Source organism: Macrotis lagotis, chromosome 2 (genome assembly GCF_037893015.1).
Source record: "Macrotis lagotis isolate mMagLag1 chromosome 2, bilby.v1.9.chrom.fasta, whole genome shotgun sequence".
Classification (NCBI taxonomy): domain Eukaryota; kingdom Metazoa; phylum Chordata; class Mammalia; order Peramelemorphia; family Peramelidae; genus Macrotis; species Macrotis lagotis.
The window spans coordinates 1,808,439-1,833,827 of NC_133659.1; positions in this window are offsets into that span (position 1 = coordinate 1,808,439).

Consider the following 25,389-nt stretch of genomic DNA (forward strand, 5'->3'; position numbering starts at 1 on the left):
GAATTAAGTCAAATTTATAAAATACAAGCCATTCCCCAATTGGTAAATAGTCAAAGGATATGAAGAGGTAATTTTCGAATGAAGAAATCAAACTGATCTATACGAATATAAAGAAGTTCTCTAAATCACTTGATTAGAGAAATGCAAATTACAATAATTCAGACATACTATCTCACACCTTATTAGATTGGTTAATATGACAAAAAAAGGAAAATGATAAACATTGGAGGGGATATGAGAAAATTGGGACATTAATACACTGTTGGTGGAATTTTGAAATGATCCAACTATTCTGAAGAGCAATTTGTAACTATGTCCAAAGGGCAACCAAACTATGCATACTCTTTGATCCAGCAATACCACTACCAGATCTGTATCTCAAAGAGAGCATAAAAAAGGGAAAATGACCTACTTGTGCAAGATATTATAGCAGCCCCTTTAGTGGTGGCAAAATGCTGGAAATTAAGGGGAGGCTCATCAATTGGGGAACAGCTGAATAAGCTGTGATATATGAATGTAATGGAGTACTAGTGTGCAATAAGAAATGAGCAGGCAGGTTTCAGAAAAACCTGGAAAGCCTTGGATAAACTGATGCAAAGTGAGACTAGGAAAACCTTGTTCACAGTATCAGCCACACTGTGTGATGATCCACTATGAATGACTCAGCTCTTCTCAGAAACACAGTGCTCTTAGAAAAGCACAAAGGACTCAGAATGAAAATGCTATCCATATAGAGATAAAGAACTGAGAAATGTTGAAAGCAGGTTGAAAATACTTTTTTCACTTATTTTATTGGTTTTTGTGTAATTTTTCCTTTGGATCTGTTTCTTCTTTCACAACTGTGACTAATGTGGAAATATGCTTTATATGTATAGCCCAGCTCAAATTGCCTACATTTTTGAAAGTGAGGAAGGGGAAGGAGATAGGGAGGAAAAAAAGGAACTCAGCATTTTGTAAAAATGAATGCTAAATATTATCTTGATATGTAACTGGGAAAAAACAAAATGCTATTTAGAAAAATTAAAAAAAAGTAAAATGACATGGTTACTTCCTTGATTTGTCGGCCATCGGGATGATTTCCAGAGCAATCTCTTTCTTTTCAGAGATACTTTTATTTGGGGCCAGGCCTAATTTGCTTCAGTGCAACAAGGCACCATCAGGATTAGAATATCCTTGAGAATTATAAAATGTTATAGAATGATGACTAGTGATGAAGAATGAAAAAGGATTAAATTACTGAGATTTATAAGCTAAGGATCTGGGTAGACAATTCCCAATTACTTGACAAATACTACTACTACTATTATTACTGCTGTTGCTACTACTGCTGCTGCTACTACTATTATCACTACTGGGGCTACTACTACTACGACGACGACGACTACTACTACTACTACTACTACTACTACTACTACTACTACTACTAGTTCTACCATCATTACCCCACCACTACCGTTACTGCTGTTCCTACTCCTACTGCTGCTGCTGCTACTCACAGCATTTATAGAGTATTTTAAGGTTGGTAAACACTTTCTAGAGGCCATCTCATTTGATCTCGACAGTACCCCAGTGAAATTGAAGCTATTATTATTCCTGTTTTATAGATGAGATATCTGAGGCTGAAGGAATTTAAACGATTCCCCCAGAGTCACATAGCTAGTAATTTTTTTGCTTTTTTAAAAAACTCAATGAGAGAATGGATTGCGAATAGAAAATAAATGCTTGTCAATTGAAAAGATGAATCTTAATTGAAAATATAAAAGACAATATTTCAGAATCATTGGGTGCTCCCTTCTCTCTCTTCATTTACCATGGCAGCTGGTAACTCTGGGCCATTCCTCACAGAGCAATAAAAGCTCTCCTAAAACCTCTGATACCAATTCCTCATATTCTTGGATTTTTTCTTTTGGAAGAAAGAACTAAGAGAAAACTTGCCTGACCTCCATAGAGCAGATGCTACTAGAATATTTATCATCTGGAATACTCGTTGCATTCTGAATGGCATGTATGCCCAACTGGTGCTGGTACTTCCATTGCCTAGTATGTAGCAAGCATTATATGAGGTTTAGTGATTGATTGAAGAACCTAAAATGTGCAACTTACCCAAGCATTGGGTTTCTTTCCTCTAGAACCAGGGAAAGTTATGTGGCTGGCACTGGGTCACACAGCTGAGGTATGATGATGGCAGAAGGGGAACCCAGCAATCTCTAAGCCACTATGGCACCCTGATGATGCTCAATAAATATTTTGGGGAATGCATGGCACATGGTGGGCACTTGATCAGTGACTAACTAGTTAACTGAAGGCTGTTGCCCTTTTTGAACTCTGTACATTGCTTGGAAGTGAGAGAAGGGCTTGAACCAAAAGGATGGAGTAGTTTGTCCTCATTTTATGTTTCCACTGATACTCATTCTTTTTTACAGCATCTCCTAATCTCCTTACCAGTCTATTAACCTGTTAAAAAAAAAAAAAGCTATCAGTTTGGAATTGGGAGTCTCTGAGCTGCTTCTATCTCAATACATTTAGTTCAAACTCATAAAAATTTTTCCTATCATATTTAAAAAAACCCCAGAATATTCCATTTCCCCAATCTACTATTACCTTTTTTTAACACCAAAATGGTCTTGAAACATTCTTGAAAATCAGCTTTCCCATAAAACAAAGAAAAACATGTAATTAAATGAACTAAGCAGCTATATCTGGCAATGTATATGTCATATAATATGCTTAGTACCCCACCTTTGCCCTGGGAAAATGGCAACTCCTGCCAACACTGCTAGGTCTCCAGGGTTGAGATGAATTGTTACAATTAATTACAGTTAGATCCATTTTTAATATTATTCTAATTTATATTATTCTAGTGTTTGGACACATTGTTTTCCTTGTTCTACTTTCTTCACTCTACATCAGTTCATACAAATCTTCCCATGTTTCTCCAAATTCCTCATATTCATTGTTTCTTACAGTGTCACAATTGTTTGTTTAGCCATTCCACAATTACTAGACCATGAATCTGAGGATAACACCTCAAAGACTGTGTAATTTAGACCCTCCTTTAAAGATGTTGAAATGATTGTCATGACTTACCCAAAGTTATGCAGCTACTGAGTAACAAGAGCAAAACTTGAATCTGGATCCTCTGACTCCACATTCAGTTCCCTTTGCATGAAACTATCTTTTCAGGAGAACCTATTTTTCAGGGCTCTGGTGCCACAAAAAGTGCTGCTGTGGGTAACTTGGGGTATGTACATACATGTTTATATATATATATATATATATATATATATGTATATGACTCAAAGGGAAAAGGACTTAAGGAATTGTAGATTCTTGTAGATTGGTAACATTCTTTATTAAGCATCAACCAGCACAACATCCAAGCATGTGTGATGATAACTGCCAGATGACCAAAGAATCTATTTCCTCTTCCAGTTCTTCTCTGAACTCAGGAGTCTAAACATGAGGGAATGGAATTTCTATTCAATTTAAATGTGAAGGGCTTTGGGAACCACTTTACTCCAACCTCCACTCAGAGGCTTGACCATCTTGTCTCTTGGGTGGGACAGTGGAGCTGTCCCTTATCAGATCTCCTTTTATTTGATAAATCTTAGAATGTGGCAAATGAGAAGAATGTGATATTGTGCCTTGTGAGTGTGTGTGTGTGTGTGTGTGTGTGTGTGTGTGTGTGTGTGATTTTCCATTCCAATTTAATCCATCAAGTCTTTGTCTGAGGAGATCCTATGTGTGCATATATAACCTATATGTCCACCGGTAAAGACAGATATTGGGGATGCTTAACCTAGAGTTGTGTTGGGGAGGAGAGTCTGAGGACATGAGAGATGTCTTCCAGCATTTGAAGGGCTGTTATGTGGAGGATCAGATTTATTTGTTCTGCACAGCCACAGAGACAGAACCAGGAATGATGGGCAGAAGTTAGAAAGAGACCAACTGAGGCTGAAGGTCAATTTAGCCAGAACTATCCAAAAGCAAGATGGGAAGGCTTAAGCCAGTTCTCTTTGCTTGCCAGTCTCCAAATAGAAGTTTGTGTATGGGTGGGAATGAGCACCCTGAGATCCCTGTTTACCCTCAGATTCATTGACTGTGCAAACTTGAAAGCACTATATGAAGGAGAGCTATCTTTATTTATTATGCCTCCATTATAGAGATTCTAGGGAAGGAAATAAGCATTTCCTGTGGACCAGGCATTGTGCCCATCTTCCAGTTGAGGGTGTTGAGGCAGACAGAGGGTAAGTGACTTGCTTAAGGTCTCATAACTTAGCAAGCACAGAAAATGGATTTGAATTCAAGTCATCCTGACTCCAGGTCCAGTGTCCCATCCAGTCTACCAGTTAGTTGCCTCTAGGGATATAAAGACAAAATGCATAGGTGCCCAACCTCCAAGAGTTCCCATTTTCTGGGAAGGAGAAGCTTTAACTTCAGAAATGCCATTTGCTGGAACTGCCCACAGTCACCATGACTGGGTCTTCAAATCTGCTCAAGGCTAGCCTTAACACTGTCAGCTAGTATCAAACTTCCTTTTGGGTGACAAACCAGATTGAAAGTAGCTGGTGTGTTCAATTCATAATCTGCCCCACTAGGGCGGTAAGTGCTTGCTTCCATAGCTGCTTCTGTTTTTATCTGGGGGAGTTTTTCCTCCAAATTGCAGTTCTAAAATATTGCTCTTTGGTTCTCCTCCTTAGGGAGGCCCCCAGTTGCCCTGGCCTCCCTATGTAGAGATGGTGCCTGAAGCCACATTCCTGCCCTCCTCTTGGAAGGGAATGGCCAGCCTCCAGGGAGGGCACCCAGCCTTTAGCAGATGGACTGAAGGAATAACTCAGAGCAGCAAACCTAAAATCAAGGCTCTTGACAGATTAATTCCATAACTGAAATCAATCATGGCGCTTGTTGTGGCATCCATAATATTTGGAAAGTTTCCTGTCTGGCACGCTGAGATGGAGGCTCCTTGACCTTGAAAGCATTAAGCTAATGCATGGGCACATTAATGTAATCAGCTGATCACCGGGCTTTCCATCATCCCCCAGTCTGCCTTTACAGTCATCGGAAACAGTGGCCTTTGTTTTCCTGGAGCCCCAGCCAACAAATAAAACCAGTTCCTGCAGAGGAGAAGATTTACCTTTCCCAACTGAAGATAGTAGTTATAGCAACCCCCTGACAGGGCCTGATTTGGTGGGGGCAGTCACCCTGGGCAACGTGCTGGCTGATTGTGCCCTAAGCCAGTCCCCTGAGCCAAGACCGCCAACCTGAAAGAGTTCATGTTGGCCGCAGGGATGATAATCACGTCTCGGCCTCGGATGGCAGCCTGCTCGGGAATGGCATCTCCAGGGCATCCCAGTGATTTAGAGGAATCTCAAATCTTCATGTAAAGGAGGCTAAGGAAGAAAAAAGGCAGAAATCCATGATGATCTGGAGAGGGTCCAAAAGCCAAGGTAGGAGGGAGGATGACTAGCTGAACTGGCCATGAAGAGGAGCCAGTAGAGACCCAGCCTCAACACTTGGAAGCACTGGATCCCAGTCTCGTCTCTGCCGTGCACTTGACTGGTCAGGATCCCAAGCAACTCTTTAAGATCAAGCCCATATTATTGGCACCAGTAGAGGCGGGGCTCTTTTGGGAAGTTCCCTATACTTGATCTGGTCAATAATAATATAGATATCCGCAATAATGAAAGTCACTGTGCTCAGAACAGTCTGGCACAGAGTAGGATTTTCAAAAATGTTTATTGACTAACTGACTGAATCATAAAGATAATACCTTATTACAGCATGTAGGGTTTTCAGAGAACTTTACAAATAATATCTCCTGTGATTCTCACACTAAAACAGAGACTGGGGTGCTATCATCTATGAAGCCCATTTTTTTAGAAGAGAAAAGTCTCATAGACCTTTAGTGAAATGTTCTGGATCACATGATGAGTAGGTATGTGAGGAAGGCTGCCTACTCTGGTCTTCTGACCCTCTGTCCCAAAGCATATTTACCATGACGTGTTGCCTCTTTGGATGGGAGCCTCTGCCATTACATGTGCCATCTTAAATCTATCAACAACCTTCCTGAGCCTTTGTTTTCCCTGAGTATGAAAAATGAGCAAATTGGACCCTATGGTCTTGGAATTTCTATCCCACTCTAGCATTGTCTATGATATTATGAACCCCTGGCCAAGAGGACAAGGAGGAAGTGGCACACTCCCTCCTCCCTATTGCTTTCCAATGTCCTTCAAGGCTCAGGTGAGACCTTCTTCCTGAAGTCTACCCTGGTTGCCCTGAGCAGACTCAGCTGAGGGTCTTTTCTAGACTCTTGGTTATTCCTAGATCCATTTGTCTGCTCCTTTCCTTTCAACTCTTCAGCAGTCGTCCTGAATTTCACAAACATTTGATGTCTGAAACATCATGAGGGATACTGGGATTCTGAGGAGTAAAAATGATATGGTCCCTGCCCTCAAGGAGCTTTTGATGGATCATGTCCCCTTTGTACATCAGGATTAGTCTCTTGGTGCTAGAATAGACTCTATTTCAGACTGATCTGTTAGAATCTTGAACCTTCAAAGCGTGATTCTGCTTTCCTTTACTGGAATTCTGTTCCAATCCACTATTTCTCATTTGCTATTACTTTTCCCCCTTTGAAAGTACTTTTCATTTCTATTTAATATTCTATATAATTATTATTCTACCATCTCTCCAAAAAAGATGAACCCCTCGAAAACAGGGATTGTTTCAATTTTGCCTTTGTATATTTAACCCTTATCACAGCGGCCAGCACAGAATTTGCTTTTAATGAGAGTTTATGGAATTGAACTGAAGGGAATTTTAAAATCATTGTATCTATCTGAATTTCCTAATAGAGTTCCTTGCAAAGTTAGCCCTTAAGAAATGTCACTGAATAGATTTGAACTATAAAGCATAAATATGCTTTGGGACAGAGGAAATGCCAATCTCCTTTGCTATGCCAATGGAGAACTGCTTAGGAGTCTTGCATCTGACATTCTATAGCAATCAGCCTGCTTGATTATGCAAATTTGATAAAGATTGTGAGAAGAGACACATTCACTCTGAAAATTGAGGGCCAAATAGAGAGATTTCATTGTTAACCAAAAGGCTCTTAATTTATTGTTTTGCACAATGAACTTGAAGCAATAAGGAGCTAATTAAAGATGTCATTATTGAGCTGAAAGAACAGAGCTCAAAACCACATTGAATAATTAGCATCAGGACCCTTTCCTAATGCAGAAGATCTCACAGGGGGCAGTGACCACATCCTATATTTTTGTGGGGAGATTTAAATGATAGGTTTTTTGGTAAATATTGGGTGATCTAAGCACTTTGGGGAATGCAGTCCATGTAGAATTATCCATAGAGTTTGCCTTTCCTTGAAATAGCAGCCTCTTGAAATCCACAGTAAAATGTACCTAAGGTGGCAGGGTGGTGATTTAATGAATGCAGAGAAATCATGCTAGGATTTACCCTGCACCATCTCTGTCTCATGCTCCAAGGACTCTGAAGGTTTGACTAACAAGCAATTAAAATGTTGGGGCTATTGGGAGGCCTTTGGCAGATGTAGAAGTGGTCTGCTTGTTGGAATGGATCCCACACAATACTGAATATCAGCACGTGCTTAGTAGCTATGGGAATCTTTGTCCCTGGTGCCCCTCCTTTCCTCTATCTTTTTTTTCTGGAAAGGAACTAGGATTTTCAGTTTTACTGATCAATAGCATTCAGAAGAAAGGAACCCAGTTAGACATCCTTCTAGGACTATTCAAATGAATGAATGTTGGGGACCAAGTAAGTATCTTGAGAATGTTCTGCAAGAGATAAAACCTTCTCTGTTTATTTGTTTGCTTGAAATAACAGAATCATAGGATTTCATGGTTGGAAAGAGTTCTACCCATAAATGAATCTTTTTGATTATCCCCCCTGAGAAATGGTCATTCGACCTTGGCTTGGACTCTTCAGTGAAGGAAAACCATTGCTTCTCTAGGCAACTCCCATTATCCAGGGTCTTATGTTTTGTGAAAAAACTCTAATGAACCTATTGTTTTCATGGGTTTCCCATCCCTATATATGTTTAACTCACTGTATATGTGCATGAGTGTGTATGACCACAGTCTTTCCATTGGCTTCAGTCCCACATTACCATTGGCTTATTGAACACTTCAAGCTAGATGTCACAGAGACATTTAAGCTCAACATGTTCAAAACTCAATATTTTTCCTCTCAAACCCTCCCCTTTTGAAAATTTTCCTAGTTTTGTTGATGTACTACCTTCTTATTTCTTCCATATTCATAGCCGACGGAATACTCATTCTCTCTCATTCCATATACTCAATCAGTTATCTTGTCAATTCTATCTATACACCATCTTTTATGCTGAACCATTCTTTCCTGGAACATACCATCTTGGTAAAGGAGCTCATCACCGCTTGCCAAGATTACCACAAAAGCTTTCCATTTTTGTTACTTTAGTTCATATTGCATACTACTTCTTTTTTTAAATTTTACTTATTTAAGGCATTGGGGGTAAGTGACTTGCCCAAGGTCACAGAGCTAGGCAATTATTAAATGTCTGAGGTCACATTTGAACTCGGGTCCTCCTGACTCCAGGGTCAGTACTCTATCCCCTGTACCACCTAGCTGACCTACTGCTGCACCCTACTTCTAAAGTAATTTTCCTTGAGTGAAGATATGACCATATTGCTCCCCTATTCAACCAACTGTTGTGGCCTCTAGAATAAAATATAAACTTTCACTGTTTAAACTCTTTACAACATGGGGCGGCTAGGTGGCATAGTGGATAAAGCACCGTCCTGGAGTCAGGAGTACCTGGGTTCAAATCCGACCTCAGACACTTAGTGATTACCTAGTGGCCTTGGGCAAGCCACTTAACCCCATTTGCCTTGCAAAAACCTAAAACTCTTTACAACATGAACCCATTTTATCCTTCACTCATTCTGGAATCCAGTCAAGACAAGGGATGCTGAAGTCATTTGAAGGAACCAGAGATGTTTAGGCTGAGAAGACTCAGGGTGGGACATAATAACTGACTCCAAATTTTTCTACAAAGCACCAAATCAAAGAATAGGTGAAAATTGCTAAGGGGATAATTTCAGATTAATCTCATGAAAAATAAACTTTCTAACAATTTGAGCTGTTTAAAGTGGAATGATATGCCTAAAGAGAGACTAGATTTCTCCTCCTTGGAGATTTTCAAACTAGATATACTATTAATGGGAATTGATTTCACATATGAGATGAAAGATGGCTATCAAGGTCTTTTCCAAATCTAAAATTATGTGATTCTCAGTGTACCATGAGTCCCCAAGGGTCACATCAGTAATAAACTTTATATTCTATTCTGAGCTTGGTGATCAAAAGTGTGGAACCAAATGGGAATTACCTCTACCATATCAGGACAATGATTGGTTTAATATGTAAGTAAGGGTAAAACTTCCTAAGACTCCCTCTTTCATTTTGGGGCATCTCTAATTATGAAGAAATTGACAATTGCTCCCCCAAGTCCCTGAGCCAGAAGAGTATTGGTAAAAGAGTTGGTCTTTTATCATAGGTAGATTTAAGCGACTGCCTCTATAGTATGATACAAGCAACCTTGGTCCCTACAAGTTGTTTATTTAATTTCCAGACAGTAGTTTCAATCATAAGAATCAGGACATTTCAATTTTGTCTCATTTTATTTCTCTCAAATACCTGTAAAATGAATTAATATTCACTTTTTTTAAAAAATTGAGTTCCCAATTCACTCCCTCCCCCCCCACTCCTTGAAAAGGCAAACAATCTGAACTAGATTTAGCATGTGAAGTCATGCAAAACACATTTCCATATTAGCCATTTTGCAAAATAAAAACAACAAGGAACAAATAGTACAAAATAAAAAAGAGCAAAAACCCCCCAAGAAAATAAAGTAAAATAAAATATTCCTTAATCTGCATTCAGACTCCACCAGTTCTTTCTCTGGAGATAGAGAGCAATTTTTCTTTATAAATCCATTGGAATTACCTTCGATCATTGTATTGGTCAGAATAGTGAAGTCATTCCCAATTGAGCTTTGCTCAATGTTACTGTTAGTATAATATTCTTCTGGTTCTGCTCATTTTACTCTGCATCAATTCATAATGTCTTTCCAGGTTGTTCTGAAATCATCCTGCTTGTTCTTTCTTAAAACACAATATATTCTATCACAATCATATACTAAAGTTTCTTCAGCAGTTCCCCAACTGTGAAACATCCCTTGAATTTTCAATTTTTTGCCACTACAAAAAATGCCAAATATATTTTTGTACAAATAGGTTCTTCCCACTCTCCCCTTTGATTGCTTTGGGATACAGACCTACTAATGGTATTGCTGGGTCAAAGTGTATATACATTTTTATAGCCCTTTGACAAAATGCCAAATCACCCTCCAAAATGGTTGGATCAGTTCACAGCTCTACCAATAGTACATTAGTGTCCCATTTTTTCCACATTACTCCCAACATTTATCCCATTTTTTTATCATATTAGCCAATCTGATAGGCATGAAATCCTATTTCAGAATTGTTTCAACTTGAATTTCTCTAACCAAAAGTGATTTCTAGCATTTTTTCATGTGACTATTGATACCATTGATTTCTTCTTCTGAAAATTGCTTGTTCTATTTATTCATTGAGGGATGACTCATATGCTCATAAACTTGACTGTTCTCCATATTTGAGAATGAAGACCTTTATTGGAGAAAATTTCTATAAATCTCCCCCCCCCCCCAAAGTTTTCTGTTTTCTTTCTAATCTTGGCAGCACTGATCTTTGTGCAAACCCTTTTTTTAATTTAGTGTAATCAAAATTATCTATTTTATATCCTATCATTTTCTTTAGAGGCAACTAAATTGCTCAGTAGATAGATCACTGGACCTAAAATCAGAAAGACCAGAGTTCAAATCCAGTGTCTGATACTTACTAGCTGAGTGGCCCTGGGTAAACCATTTAACCTCTGTTTGCATCAATTTGCCAGAGAAGGAAATGGCAAACTCCTCTAGTATCTTTGCTTGGAAAAAAAAAAACAAAAAACTAAAAACATCCTATGGGAAGTATTGAAGTGCTTTTCTTCTAGGGGTGACACAGTCAGACATGATTCATGGCTGAATAATAAAAATGCTTGCTATCTCTTGTTTGATCCTAAATTTTTTTCCTTTATACATCTAACAAGTAAAATTCTCCATGCTCCCCTAATTTGTTTAGGATATCAAATTTATTTTCAAATCCTGTATTCATTTTGACCTTGGTATGTGGTGTGTGAGTACCTTGGTTCTGGCAAAGTGATTCTTGGTTTCCCAGAAAATGATATTTTGTTCTATAGTGAATTCTTATCCCCAGAGTTTGAATCTTTGGGTTTATTAAAGAGTAGACTACTATGATCATTAACTCAACATATTATGTACCACTGATCCATCATTTTGTTTCTTAGCCAGCACCAGATAATTTTGTAATGTTTGAAATATGATATTACTAGGCTATCTTTCTGCACATTTTGATGACTGATTCCCTTGCTACTCTTTTTAAAAGAAATTATGAATTAATTTTCACATTACTACAATAGTCTTGTTGTAAAAGTAAACATAATCCTCCCTACCCCCACAAAGATAAAGCTCAAGAAAAATAAGAAAAAAAAAGGTGCTTCAGTCTGTGTTCAGATACCATCAGTGCTGTCTTTGGGATGGATGGCATTCTTTATCATAAGTCCATCAGAGAAATTCCTTCAGTATTTTTTCTCCCAGTTGCCATTGCTAGCTGTATTTCCCTCCACCCTCTTCCTCCCCACTGCCATTCATTCTATTCTCTGTCTCCCTGTCCCTCCTCAAAAGTGCCTTGTATCTGACTACCCTCTCCCATGATCTTCCTCTCCTCTGTCACATACACCCCCCCTCTCCCTGTACCCCTTCTCCCATCCCTTTCTTCTCCTGTTTTCCTCTAGGGTAAGATAGATTTCTATAACATATTTAGTGTGTATATGACTTCCTCTCTGAGCCACTTCTGATGAGAATGAATTCCCTTGATATTCTTGACCTTTTGTTTTCCAGATGAATTTTATTATGAGATTTTCTGACTCTCAAAAATATTTTTTTTGGATTTTAATTAGTGTTACACTGAATAACTAAATTCTTTTAAGGATAATTGTCATTTTTATTATGTTGGCTCAGCCTTCACATGCAAAATTAATATTTCTCCAATTATTTAAATCTGTCTTTATTTGTGTGACTAGTGTTTTGTAATTGTGTTCTAAAACCCATGAATTTGTCATGGCAGATAGACTCTCAAGTACTTAATATTGTCTACGGTTACTTTAAATGGAATTTCTATCTCTTGCTGGTGGACTTTTCTGGTAATATATAAAAATGCTGATTATTTATTTGCATTTCTTTCATAACTTGTAACTTAGCCAAAGTTGTTAATTATTTCACATAGTTTTTCAGTTGATTCCCTAGAATTATCTAAGTATAGCATAATATTGTCAGCCAAGAATGATAGTTTTATTTCCTCATTGTCTATTCCGATTTTTTATTCTCTTATTGCTTAAAATTTGTAATTTTGAAACGATTGATTTCAAACGGTGATGATGGGCATCGTTACAGCATTACAGAGTTTGCTCATGGTTTTAGATGGATGACACTTGTTTTAAGGAAAGTTCCATTTGTTCCTATGCTTTTCTAGTGTTTTTAATAGGAATATGTGCTATACTTTGGTCAAAGGCTTTCTCAGAATCTATTGAGATAATCATGTGATTTCTCTATTTTTTTTTTTTTTACTGATATGGTCAATTATGTAGTTTTCCTAATATTGAACCAACCCTGCATTCCTGGTACAAATCCTACATGATCATAGTGTATTATCCTAGTGATGATTTGCTGCAATCTCTTTGTTAATATATTGTTTAAATGTTTGCATCAATATTCATTAGGGAAATTGTTCTTTAATTTTCTTTCTCTGTTTTGATTCTTCCTGGTTTATGTATCAGTACCATATTGCTGTTATAAAATGAATTTGACAGAACTCTTTCTTCTCCTTCCCCCCCCCCCACATAGTTTATATATAATTGGAATCAATTGTACTTTAAATGTTTGGTAAAGTTCATTTGTAAATCCATCTGGCCCTGGAGATTTTTGCTAAGGGAGCTCATTCATGAGTTGTTCAATTTCTTTTTTTCTGAAATAGGATTATTTAAGTATTTTATTTCCTCTTGTTACTTTGTACAATTAAAATTTTTGTAAATACTGATCTGTTTCATTTAGACTGACAAATTTATTGCCATAGTGTTGGTCAAAGTAGCTCTGAATTAATTTCATTTCCTCCTCTTTGGTGGTGAATTCACCATTTTCTTTATAATACTGATAATTTTATTTTCTTCCTTCTTTAAAAAAATAATATTAACCAAAGATTTATTTTATTGTTTTGTTAAAAAAAACCCAAACTCTTAGTTTTATTTGTTAGTTTTCTTCCTTTCAATTTTATTAATATCTCCTTTGATATTCAAAATTTTAAATTATATATTTTTTAGATTTTATTTATTTTGAATTTTATAATTTCCCCCCATTCTTGCTTACCTCCCAACACCCCCACATTGTTTCCATGGTATACATTGATCTCAGTTAAATGTGTTGAGAGAGAAATCATATCCTTAAGGAAGAAAAATAAAATATAAGAGATAGCAAAATTACATAATAAGATATCATTTTTTCCCTAAATTGAAGGTAATAGTCTTTGGTCTTTGTTCAAACTCCACAGTTCTTTCTCTGGATACAGATGGTATTCTCCATCGCAGACAGCCCCAAATTGTCCCTGATGGAATGAGCAAGTCCATCAAGGTTGATCATCACCCCATGTTACTGTTAGGGTGTACAGTGTTCTTCTGGTTCTGCTCATCTTGTTCAGTAACAGTTCATGCAAATCCCTCCAGGTTTCCCTGAATTCCCATCCCTGCTGATTTCTCATAGAACAATAGTGTTCTATCACATACATTATCACAGGTTGTTCAGCCATTCTCAATTGACGGACATTCACTTAATTTCCAATTCTTTGCCAATACAAACAGGGCTGATATGAATAATTTTGTACAAGTGATATTTTTACCCTTTTTCATGATCTCTTCAGGGTATAGACCCAGTAGTGGTATTGCTGGATCAAAGGGAATGCACATTTTTGTTGCCCTTTGGGCATAAATCCAAGTTGCTTTCCAGAAAGTTTGGATGAGTTCACAGCTCCACCAACAATGTATTAGTGTCCCAGATTTCCCACATCCCTTCCAACATTGATCATTGTCATTTCTAGTCATATTGGCCAGTCTGAGAGGTGTGAGGCGGTATTTCAGAGATGCTTTAATTTAAATTTCTGTAATAAGTAATGATTTAGAGCAATTTTTCATATGACTATGGATCACTTTGTTTTCCTCAGCTGTAAATTGTCTTTGCATATCCTTTGACCATTTGTCAATTGTGGATTGGCTTGTTTTTTGAAAATTTGACTCAGTTCTCTGTATATTTTAGAAATGAGTCCTTTGTCAGAAATACTAGTTTTAAAAATTGTTTCCCAATTTACTACATTTCTTTTGATCTTGGTTACAGTAGTTTGGTCTGTGCAAAAGCTTTTAAATTTAATGTAATCAAAATTATCTAGTTTGTTTTTAATGATGTTCTCTATCTCTTCCTTGGTGATAAACTGCTTCCCTTTCCATCGATCTGGCAGGTAAACTACTCCCTGATCTTCTAGTTTGCTTATATTATTGTTTTTTATGTCTAAATCCCATATCCATTGGGATCTTATCTTGGAATAGGGTGTGAGGTGTTGGTCTGATCCAAGTTTCTTCCATACTAACTTCCAATTTTCCCAGCAGTTTTTATCCCAATAACTGAACTCTTTGGGTTTATCAAACAGCATATTACTATAATCATTTCCTGCTATTGTGCCTACTCTATGCCCCTGATCCACCACTCTATTTCTTAGCCAATACCAGGCAGTTTTGATGACTGATGCTTTATAATATAATTTTAGATCAGGTAGGTCTGAGCCCCCTTCTTTTACACTTTTTTTCATTGAATTCCTGGAAATTCTTGACTTTCCATTTCTCCATATCAATTTACTTATAACTTTTTCTAACTCATTAAAGTAACTTTTTGGAATTTTGATTGGTAGGACACTAAACAAGTACTTTAGTTTGGGTAGAATTGTCATTTTTATTATATTAGTTTGACCTATCCATGAACAGTTGATGTGTTTCAAGTTATTTAAATCTGATTTTATTTTTGTGAGAAGTGTTTTGTAATTGTTTTCAAAAAGTTTTTGAGTCTGCCTTGGCAGGTAGACTCCCATTTATTTTATTGTCTGAGGTTACTTCAAATGGGATTTCTTTTTCTAGCTCTTTCTGTTGCATCTTGCTAGTCATATAAAGAAATGTTGAGGATTTATGAGGGTTTATTTTATATCCTGCTACTTTGCTAAAGTTGCTAATTATTTCTAGTAGTTTTTTAGTTGATTTTTTGTGGCTTCTCTAGGTATACCATCATGTCGTCTGCAAAGAGTGAGACTTTTGTCTCTTCCTTCCCAATTCTAATTCCTTCAATTTCTTTTTCTTCTCTTATTGCTGATGCTAACATTTCTAATCCAATATTGAATAGTAGTGGTGACAATGGGCATGTTTCTTTTACCCTGATCTTATTGGGAATGCCTCTAACATATTCACATCACATATAATGTTTGTTGATGGTTTCAGATAGATACTACTTATTATTCTGAGGAACAATCCATTTATTCCTACACTCTCTAGTGTTTTTAGTAGGTATGGGTGCTGTATTTTGTTAAAGGCTTTTTTCAGCATCTATTGATATAATCATATAATTTCTGATAGGTTTGTTGCTGATATAATTGAGTATACTAACAGTTTTCCTAATATTGAACCAACCCTGCATTCCTGGGATAAATCCTACTTGATCATAATGTTTAATTTGATATTTAATTGAGAATTTTAAATTTGCTTTTTTCCTAGTCTTTTTACTTGCATGCTCAATTCATTTAGCTCCTCTTTTTCTGTTTTATTCATATAAGCATTATATTCATATTCATATATGCAGACATAAAATTTCCCCTAATAATTTCTTTGATTGTATCCCACAAATTTTGGTATATTTTCTTATTGCTGTAATTGTCTTAGAAAAAATTATTGATTTTTCTATAATGTGTTGTTTAAGCCACTCATTCTTTAAAATTAGATTATTTAGTTTCCAATTAATTTTAGGTCTATCTCTCCATGGAACTTTATTGCATGGAATTTTTTTTGCATCATGATCTGAAAGGGATACATTTAATATTTCTACCTTTTTTGCATTTGATTGTAAAGTTTTTATGCCCTTAACACATGGTCAGTTTTTGTGTGGGTGCCATGTACCACAGATAAGATAGCTTATTCCTTTCTATCCCCATTCAATTTTCTCCAGAGATCTATCATATCTAATTTTTTCTAAAATTATTTTCACCTCCTTCACTTATTTCTTCTTTATTTTATGATGAGATTTAGCTAATTCTGAGAGAGAGAAATATTTTATGATGAGATTTATCTAATTCTGAGAGAGAGAAATATTTTATGATGAGATTTATCTAATTCTGAGAGAGGGATATAAGCTAACAAAATTAGTATAATTCTGAGGTCTATGTCTTCCAATAACTCATTTAGCTTCTCTTCTAAGAATCTGGATGCTATACTTGGTGCATAAAAGTTTAGTATTGATATTACTTCATTGTCTCTGGTGCTTTTAGAAAGTTGTTATTTCTTTCCTTATCCCTTTTAAAGATATTTAATTTTACTCTTGGTTTGCTGAGCTAAGAATTACTATCCTTATGTTTCTCACTTCAGCTGAAGTGAATAATATATTCTGCTCCAGCCTTTTAACTGTACTCTGTGTTTAGCTCTCTGCTTCAAATGCATAACTTTTTTAAATTTTCTTTTATTTATTTAAGGCAATGTGGTTAAGTGGTTTGTCCAAGGTCACACAGCTAGGCAATTAAATGTCTGAGACCATATTTGAACTCAAGTCCTTCTGACTCCAGGGTCAGTGCTCTATCCACTGCGACACACAGCTGCCCCCAAATGTGTTTCTTGTAAAGAACATATTGTAAGATTCTGGTTTTTAATTCACTTTTCTATATGCTTCCATTTTATGGGAGAGTTCATCCCATTCCCATTCATAGTTTTAAGTCTTTATTCTGTATCACTTTCTTTTTTATTGTAAGGAAATGGGGTTAAGTGGCTTGCCCAAGGCCACACAGCTAGGTAGTTATTAAGTGTCTGAGGCCATATTTGAACTCAGGTACTCCTGACTCCAGGGCTGGTGCTCTATCTACTGTGCTGCCTAGCCACCCCCCTGAATCACTTTCTAGCCTATCTTGCCTCTGTTTGTAATTTACTTTTTTCTTTCACCCAATCCCTCCTCAACAGTGTTTTCCTTCTGACCACCACTTCCCTCAATATATCCTCCCTACTATCACTCCCCTCCCTTTTCTTTCCCCTTTCCTCTTCTGCTTTTAATCCATTCTGCCTTCTCTTCTATCAGTCCCTTCCTCCCTTCCTCTTCTTTCCCCTTCTAATTTCCTGTAGGGTAAGATAAATTATTAAACTCAACTGAGTTATGTTACTCCCTCTTTGAGTCAAATCCAATGAAAGCAAGATTCAAGCAATTCTCACACTTCCCTTCTTTCCCTCTTCTGTAATAGGTCCTTTGTGCCTCTTCCTGTGATGTAATTTATCCCATTTAGCCTCCTTTTTCTTCCCACCTCATTTTTAATGTCTTAATTTTTATATCATTCCATCTAAAACAACTGAATGTCCATACCTTCTGACTAAATATATTCCTCTGGACAGTTCTCAAGAGTTAAATGTGTCCTCGTTCCATGTAGGTATGTCACTTTAATCTTATTGAATAATGTTTTTATATTTCCCCCTGTTTACTTCTTTATGTATTTCTTGAGTCTCATGTTTAAAGATTGAATTTTCTGTTCATCTCTGATCATTTTATCAGGAAAATTTGAAAGTCACCTCTTTTGTCTATCTTTTCTACTTAAAGAGTATGCTCAGTTTTATCAAGTAGTTGATTATTGGTTGTAATCCAAGCTCCGTTGGCCCTCCAGAATATCATAACTGAAGCCCTTTGATCTTTTAATGTTGGTGCTGCCAGGTTCTGTGGATTCCTGCCTGTTGTTCCATGTTATTTGAATTGTTCATTTCTAGCTGCCTAAAGTATTTTTTATTGACCTGATAATTCTTGAATTTGGCTAGAATTTTTCTTGGCATTTTCAATTGGGATTCCTTTCATGAGATGATCAATGGATTCATTCAAGAACTATTTTATGCTCTGAATTTAGGTTATCAAGACAGTTTTCCTTGATGATTTCTTGAAAGAGGTTGTCCAGATTCTTTTTCTTAATCATGGCTTGCAGGTAGTCTAGTAATTCTTAAATTATCTCTTCTGGATCTACTTTCCAAGTCAGTTATATTTTCAGTGAGGTATCTTACATTTTCTTCTATTTTTTTCATTTTTTAAATTCTGCTCGACCAACTCTTGATAGTCTTATAGCCATTAGTTTCCATTTGTTCATTTCTATTTTTTCAAGGAACTATTTTCTTCAGTTAGATTTTGCATCTCCTTTTCCATTTGTCCAATTCTATATTAAAGGCATTTTCTTTTGCCATTTGTCCAACTATATTCTTGAAGAATTTGTGGTGAGTATCTGAGGCTAGAGTTGAACTCCTGTCTTCCTGAGAAGAAAATGTGTTTTTTACATTTACTTATTTATATTTTTTAAAGAGTTGTTTTCTTCAAATAATTTTTGTGCTTCTTATGCAAAATATTGACTTTCTTTTGTTTTTCATTTCCCAATTTTTCTATTTAATTTTTAAAATCTTTTTTAAACTCTTCCAATATGTCTTCCAATTTGGTTTGGAGATCGATTTATATTTCCCTCTGGGACTTCCCTCATAGTACTGTTTTCTGCCATCTCTTTCTGAGATGGTGATGTGTTCTTCCTTATCTCAGTGGATAGAGCACCAGCTCTGGAGTCAGGAAGGCCTGAATTCAACTTTGGCCTCAGATACTCACCACTTACTAGCTGTGTGACTTAAGTCCGATTGCCTCATATCCAGGTCCATTTCCAGATTCCTATCTGGCCACAGGACCCAGATGGCCCTGGAGGAGAAAGTGAAGTTGGTGACTCAGTACAACACCCCCTCACTCAAATCCAATTCATGGGCTTGTCATGACATCACCTCCCTGATGTCATGGTCTTCTTTGAGAATGAAGGACAAAAATTATCATCATTATCATCTGCACAGAAACCTTCTTAATCATTTTGAATTCTGCTCCTGGTCCACAGGGATGCTGTACCAAGCTTCTTGTGCTGGGGGAGGGTCCCACTTGCAGATCTGCTTTGGAAAGACTAGCAACTTATTCTTTGGGGCCCCTGTGTTGAAGCCCTTCCAGCTGACTTGCTATGCCATTGGCTTCCTGAACTGGGACCCAAAGTCCTCAAATTCAAATCTCAGCCATCGTTGAGAGTCTCTGTTGACCACCTCTGCACCCTGCTGGCCATCAAGCCCTGCTCCCTGAACTGGACTCTACTCCCTGTGTTGGACTTTATTCCCTGTGCTTTCCTAAAGTCCTTCCTCAGATATCTTAACCTGGAAAATTATTCACTTGGTTCTTTTGTAACTTTTGTCATTCAGAATCCATTTAGAGTCTTGACTAATATTGCTTCTGAGGGAAACCTGGAAGAGTTTAGGGAGGTTCTGGACTTCTCTCTGCCTTTTGGCTCTGCCCACCCCCCCATCCTCCAAAGTTTAGTCTTGATAGTAATCATTGGGAGTCTATATGTGTGGTCTCAGTTAAATCTTTTTGTATCTCCAGTGCTTTGCACAATCCCAATATTACAGTAGTGTTGATAGGTTTGGAACAGGAGACCTTGTATTTATACTCTCAATCTAAGTGATCCTGAAGAAATTCTTCAGTTCTTTGGAGCCGCAGTATTGTCATTCATAGAATGAAGAGGTACATCTGAACCTCTTGGATCCTTTCCCCAGCTCAGTGGCCTGCTCTGCATTCTCCTTGGAGCCTCACAACAGCCCTGTGAAGAGAACATTATGTATCTTTTATCCCTAGTTCATAGAAGAGAAAATCAAAGTGACTAGCCTACAGTCACACCATTACTAAAGGATCTAAATACAGACCTTTCATGCTCAGCCTTCCTGAGAACTCTTTCAAAGTCCTTGAACACCAATTTGCAGGCATGGGAGTTTAAGTGATAGAATTTACCAAGATGGAATTTGGGATGGGAACCTTGAGATGAGTTTGACCAGAGGCTTAAAGCTTGGCTGATTTTTAGGACCAAGGACATTTTTGCCTGATGACTTCTAAGTGAGTTTTCTTTATACAAAGAGCTGCTGTATGATTTCTGAGTCTATTATTAGGCTTTATTGTTACTCCAAGGATAATGATATCTGGCCTGAAAAGAGCCTTTGAATGTGCACTGGACCAAAAGCTGTGGAGTTTTTAAAATCTTCTTTACCATTTTTGAGAGAGTATAAAGCCTTGGCCTCCTTCCCGCCTTCCCACATAGACACTCCTTTTATGGCTATGAACACAAACTATCAGGGCAACATGATAACATGAAACAGGAGGTTTTCCTGAGCCTCCCCTTGTCAGCTTTGAGGGGACAGAAGGTAGTCTACAGCAGCCCTGCCATTTCCTAGTCAGGCCTGCCCCCACAAATCCAACCTAAATTTACTTCTGAGGAGGATAGGAAGGAATGAACTCCACCTGGGCTGTCTGTGTTGACTTAACTATGATCCACAACCTTGGGAGTAAATTTCCTCCACTGACAGGAGCTTCCAGATAACAAGTGGTAAACAGTGATTCAGTCTATCAGCAGATGGTCTTTGTGGGCAGTCTGAATGGTGCCATTCTGAAGTTCAAGCTTTTAACCAGGTATAGCTGCATTAATTTAAAGACTCTTAGTATTAAGCCTCTTAGTAGTAAAAGGCCCTTTTAAAAATGTGGTATGAGAGGCAGAATCAAAGTGATGAAGGAAAGACAGGGACTTGCCTGAACTCCACCCAAACCTCTCCCAATACTTTCAAATATGACTCTAAATAAATTCTAATGACAACACCCCCAAAATTGGAGTGAAGCAATTTTCCAGCCCAAGACAATTTAGAAGATTGGCAAGAAAAATCTACACCAGGTTGAGGGAGGACCTATGTCCAGTACAGACCACCCCAGTGCAGATCCCAACAAACCAGGAGCAGGCCTCAGAGCTACTGAATCATAAAGCAGAGGTACTTTCCAGGTCTCTCAGCCTATAGTTGAGCATTGGATCAAAAGGAGATTTACAGATGTCTCTTTGATTATACCATGGGCAGGACTCTATTGCATTGATTTTATAATACCTTGATATTCATTGGCTTCATAATTCTTGAAACCCATTTCTCATCACATTTTGAATTAGGAAAAAAAGATGTTTTGGCACTCCACTTTGACACTCATAGCACTTTCTAGGCCTTGTGTGAGTTGTTCATCACTAGTTGTTTGCTGACCACTCACAGCCCCTCTCTCTTCAGATGAAAAGAAGTCGACCTCCATTTCCCAGGAAGAGAACAGAACCCAGCTTAAACCCACTTCTCATTGTTTTGGTTTTGATTGGTTCCAGCCACTGTAAATAACAATTATTTCTGTTTTGACAAGAAACCCTGCGGGCCTCTGCTCCCAGATTGATTTTTGTTAACTATGAAAAAAAAATGCTTGTTGTCACTCACAAGCCAGTGCATAGGACAGGGGAGCAGTATAAACAAACCTCTCCCTAGACCATACCACCTTTGTTTCATTTCTTGTTTACTGGCCTTAATCACTGAGAAACCCTGGGCATCTTTCTTTCCCAATTTAATTTTTTTTTGATCTTAAAAAAAATGTGGCCATTCTTGGTCACTGTTGCTCCGATCCAAATCTGGTCACCAGACCCAGATGAATCTGAGGAGAAAGTGAGGCTGGTGACTTTGTACAACATTCCCTTACTCAAATCCAATTCACTTACATGTCTTAGCATTGCAGAAACAGATTCTCTAATTTTAAATGCTGTTAAACCTTGTTAAATGGGTGGAGGGTCTTTGCTCTTGAGATGTAAATTGACTCCTATTGATATACTGCTTATTGTAAAATTTGTATCCTATCTCCTCTTTCCCAACCCCCAGCTTTCAGCCTTCCACCTGGTTTCTGTCATGTTTTACCTTCAATGCCCAGAGAGGGGCAAGGATATAAAACCTGAGCAGGAGAGCCAGAAACTTACAGGTTCCCTGAATTAACTCTGAAATTAGCTCTACCTGAAGCTGGGGACAATGCCCCCTCCAACTGGGAAGCAGAGTCACACTTTAGCATGCAGTTAAAAATCAATAAATATTTTGGAAAAGGAGCAAACAACAGAAACAAGTTATAACCATAAATTGACATGGTAACAGAGAATATATACTCAGAAGGAAGCAACAAAGTCAAAATTCCTGTAAAAAAAACTTTCAAAAAAAAGGTAAATTAGGACTGGGAAAGCTGAAAAAGCATTTTAAAAATCAAGGAAGAGGGGTTTTGGTAAATTGAAAAGTGAAGCAAGGAAATAGCAAAAAAAAAAGTCCACAATTTGGAAAAATTGAGCGGAAAGAATGATATAGTGAAAAAAGAGTCAACAATTTGGAAAAACTGAAAAGTGAAGCAAGAAAATAATGGAAAAAAGAGTCAACCCTTTGTTAAATGAGGCAAAAAAGTACTGAAGAAAAACTAACACCTTTAAAAATGGAATAGATTAAATGATAAAAGAGGCACAAAAACCAAATGAAGAAAAGAATGCTTTGCAAAGTAGAATTGGCCACAAAGGAAAAGATCTACAAAATTTCACTAATAGAAGAATTACTTAATAAAGGAAAATTGGCGAAATGGTTAAGGAGGTACACAAAGCTCACTGAAAAAAATCATTCCTTAAAAGTTAAAAATGAACAGCTGGAAGTGAATTACTTTATGAGATATCAAGAAACAATCAAAATCAAAAGAATGAACAAAAGTAGAAGAAAATGTGAACTACCTCATCAGAAAAACAACTAACTTGAAAAAATAGATCTGGGAGAAATAATTTAAGGTTTATTCGACTACCTGAAAGTCATAAGCAGAAAAAAGAGCCTAGACAGAAATTATCAAAGAAAATTGCCCTAATATTCTAGAACCAGAGAGTAAAATAGAAATTGAAAAAAATCCACTGATCTTCTGAAAGATCTCAAAATGAATATTCCTATGTATATTAGAGCCCAGATAAAGAAGAAAATGCTATAAACAGCAAAAAGAAATAATTAAAATGTCATAAAACCATAATTAGGATAACAATGATTTAGTAGCTTTTACATGAACAAGTCAGAGGGCTTGGGATATATGTGGAGGGCAAAAGAACTAGAATTACAACCAAGACTCAACTACCCAGGAAAACTGGGTATAACCCTTTGGAGAAAAAAATAGAAATTCAATAAAATAGAGGACTCTCAAGCATTCTTGATGAAAAAGTCAGAGTTGATTAGAAAATTTTACTTTCAAATTCAAGCTTCAAAAGAAGTATAAAAAAGGTGAATAGGAAATAGAAATCATAAGAGATTTGATAAGGTTAAAGTGTTTGTATTTCTACATAGGAAAATAATATTTTTAACTCCTTAAAATCATTTTTATTATTAGGGAGACTTGAAGGAGTATTCACTGACAGAATGCAGAAGTGTGAGTTGAATGTGGTGGTATTACTATCTGAAAAAAAAATAAAATCAAAGATGAGAAAGAAGAATTCACTGGGAAAGGGGGAAAGGAAGATTTAGAATAGGATAGTTTATCTTACATACAAGGGATATGTAGAATAGAATAAATTATCTTACATAAGAGAGGTCTGAAAGAGATTTTATAATGGTTGGGGGGGTATAGGAGAATGGGAGAAGCAGAGAGAGGAGCATATAAACATTATTCTGATTGAATTTGGCTCAAAGGGAATAATATACTAACTCAATGGATTATAGAAATCTATCTTACCATATAGGAAAGTAGGAAGGGAAGAAAATCAGTGAGGCAGGACAGAGCTAATAGAAGGGAGGGTAGTTTGGGGGAAGTAGAAGTAGGAAGCCAAACCCTTTTGTGAATGTAAGGGTAAAAGGAGAGAATAGGATAAATGGGGGGAATAGGATGGTGGGAAATACATGGTAATCACAACTGTGAAAACAAATTTTCAATGAGTTTCTCTGACAGAGACTTCATTTTTCAAACATAGAAAACTGAGTCAAATTTGTGAAAATAAGTCATTTTTCAGCGGATAAAAAGTCAAATGGTTTAACAAGTAGTTTTCAGACAAAATAATGAAAGCTATCTATAGTAGATGAAAAGGCTACTCCAAATCAATATTGAGGAAATTATAAATTAAATTAAATGTTGAGTTCCAAATTTACTCCCTTTAACTTCCCTCTGAGTTATTATCTTATAATTGTCAAATTGGCTAATATGACAGAAAAGGAAAAGGACAAATGTTGGAGAATATGTGGAAACTTAAACACTGATATACTATTGGTGAAGTTGTCCATATCCAGAGAAGCAACTGGGGTCTGAATGCAGATCAAATACTTTTTCTTTATTTTTCTTGGGGATTTTTGGCCTGAATTTTCTTTAACAAAATTACCTATGTGGAAATTTGTTTTGTTGACTAAATATGAATAACCTCTGTCAAATTCTTGCCTTCTGAATGAGGAGAGATGAAGAGAGAAAATTTGGAACTCAAAATTTGAAAAAAAAATTTTTTTAATATTTTTTTGTTAAAAATGAGATATATTGGAATCTTGTTCTGATACTTTTTTCCCATGAAAAAGAACTCAGCTAATCTTAGGTTCTATCCAAGGGAGGGTCTTTTGATATGAGCCCCAAAAGGATAACATTTCCCCGGGTTTTAATCAGCATTTAAAATAAGATATTGTTCAGCAAATGAAATGTTTTCTCAGCATAAGACATCATATAAAATTTCTTGGATCTAGTCTCATCTAGCCTGTAGGTAAGGTTTGAATGTGGATCTTTCCTGACTCCAAGTGCAGACAAAACAATGGAGAAGCTTATGGAAAGAGCAAAATCAAGTAGCTTCCCTAATGTACAAAAATGGACACATCAGAGTGGCTGATTGTTACTCAGTAATCTTGGTCTGATAGGAAGTTACATTTGGGATTTTCTTGGCAAAGATACTGCCATTTCTTTTTCCACTTTATTTTATGGTTGAAGAAACTGGGGTAAACAGGATTAAGTGACTTAATCATATT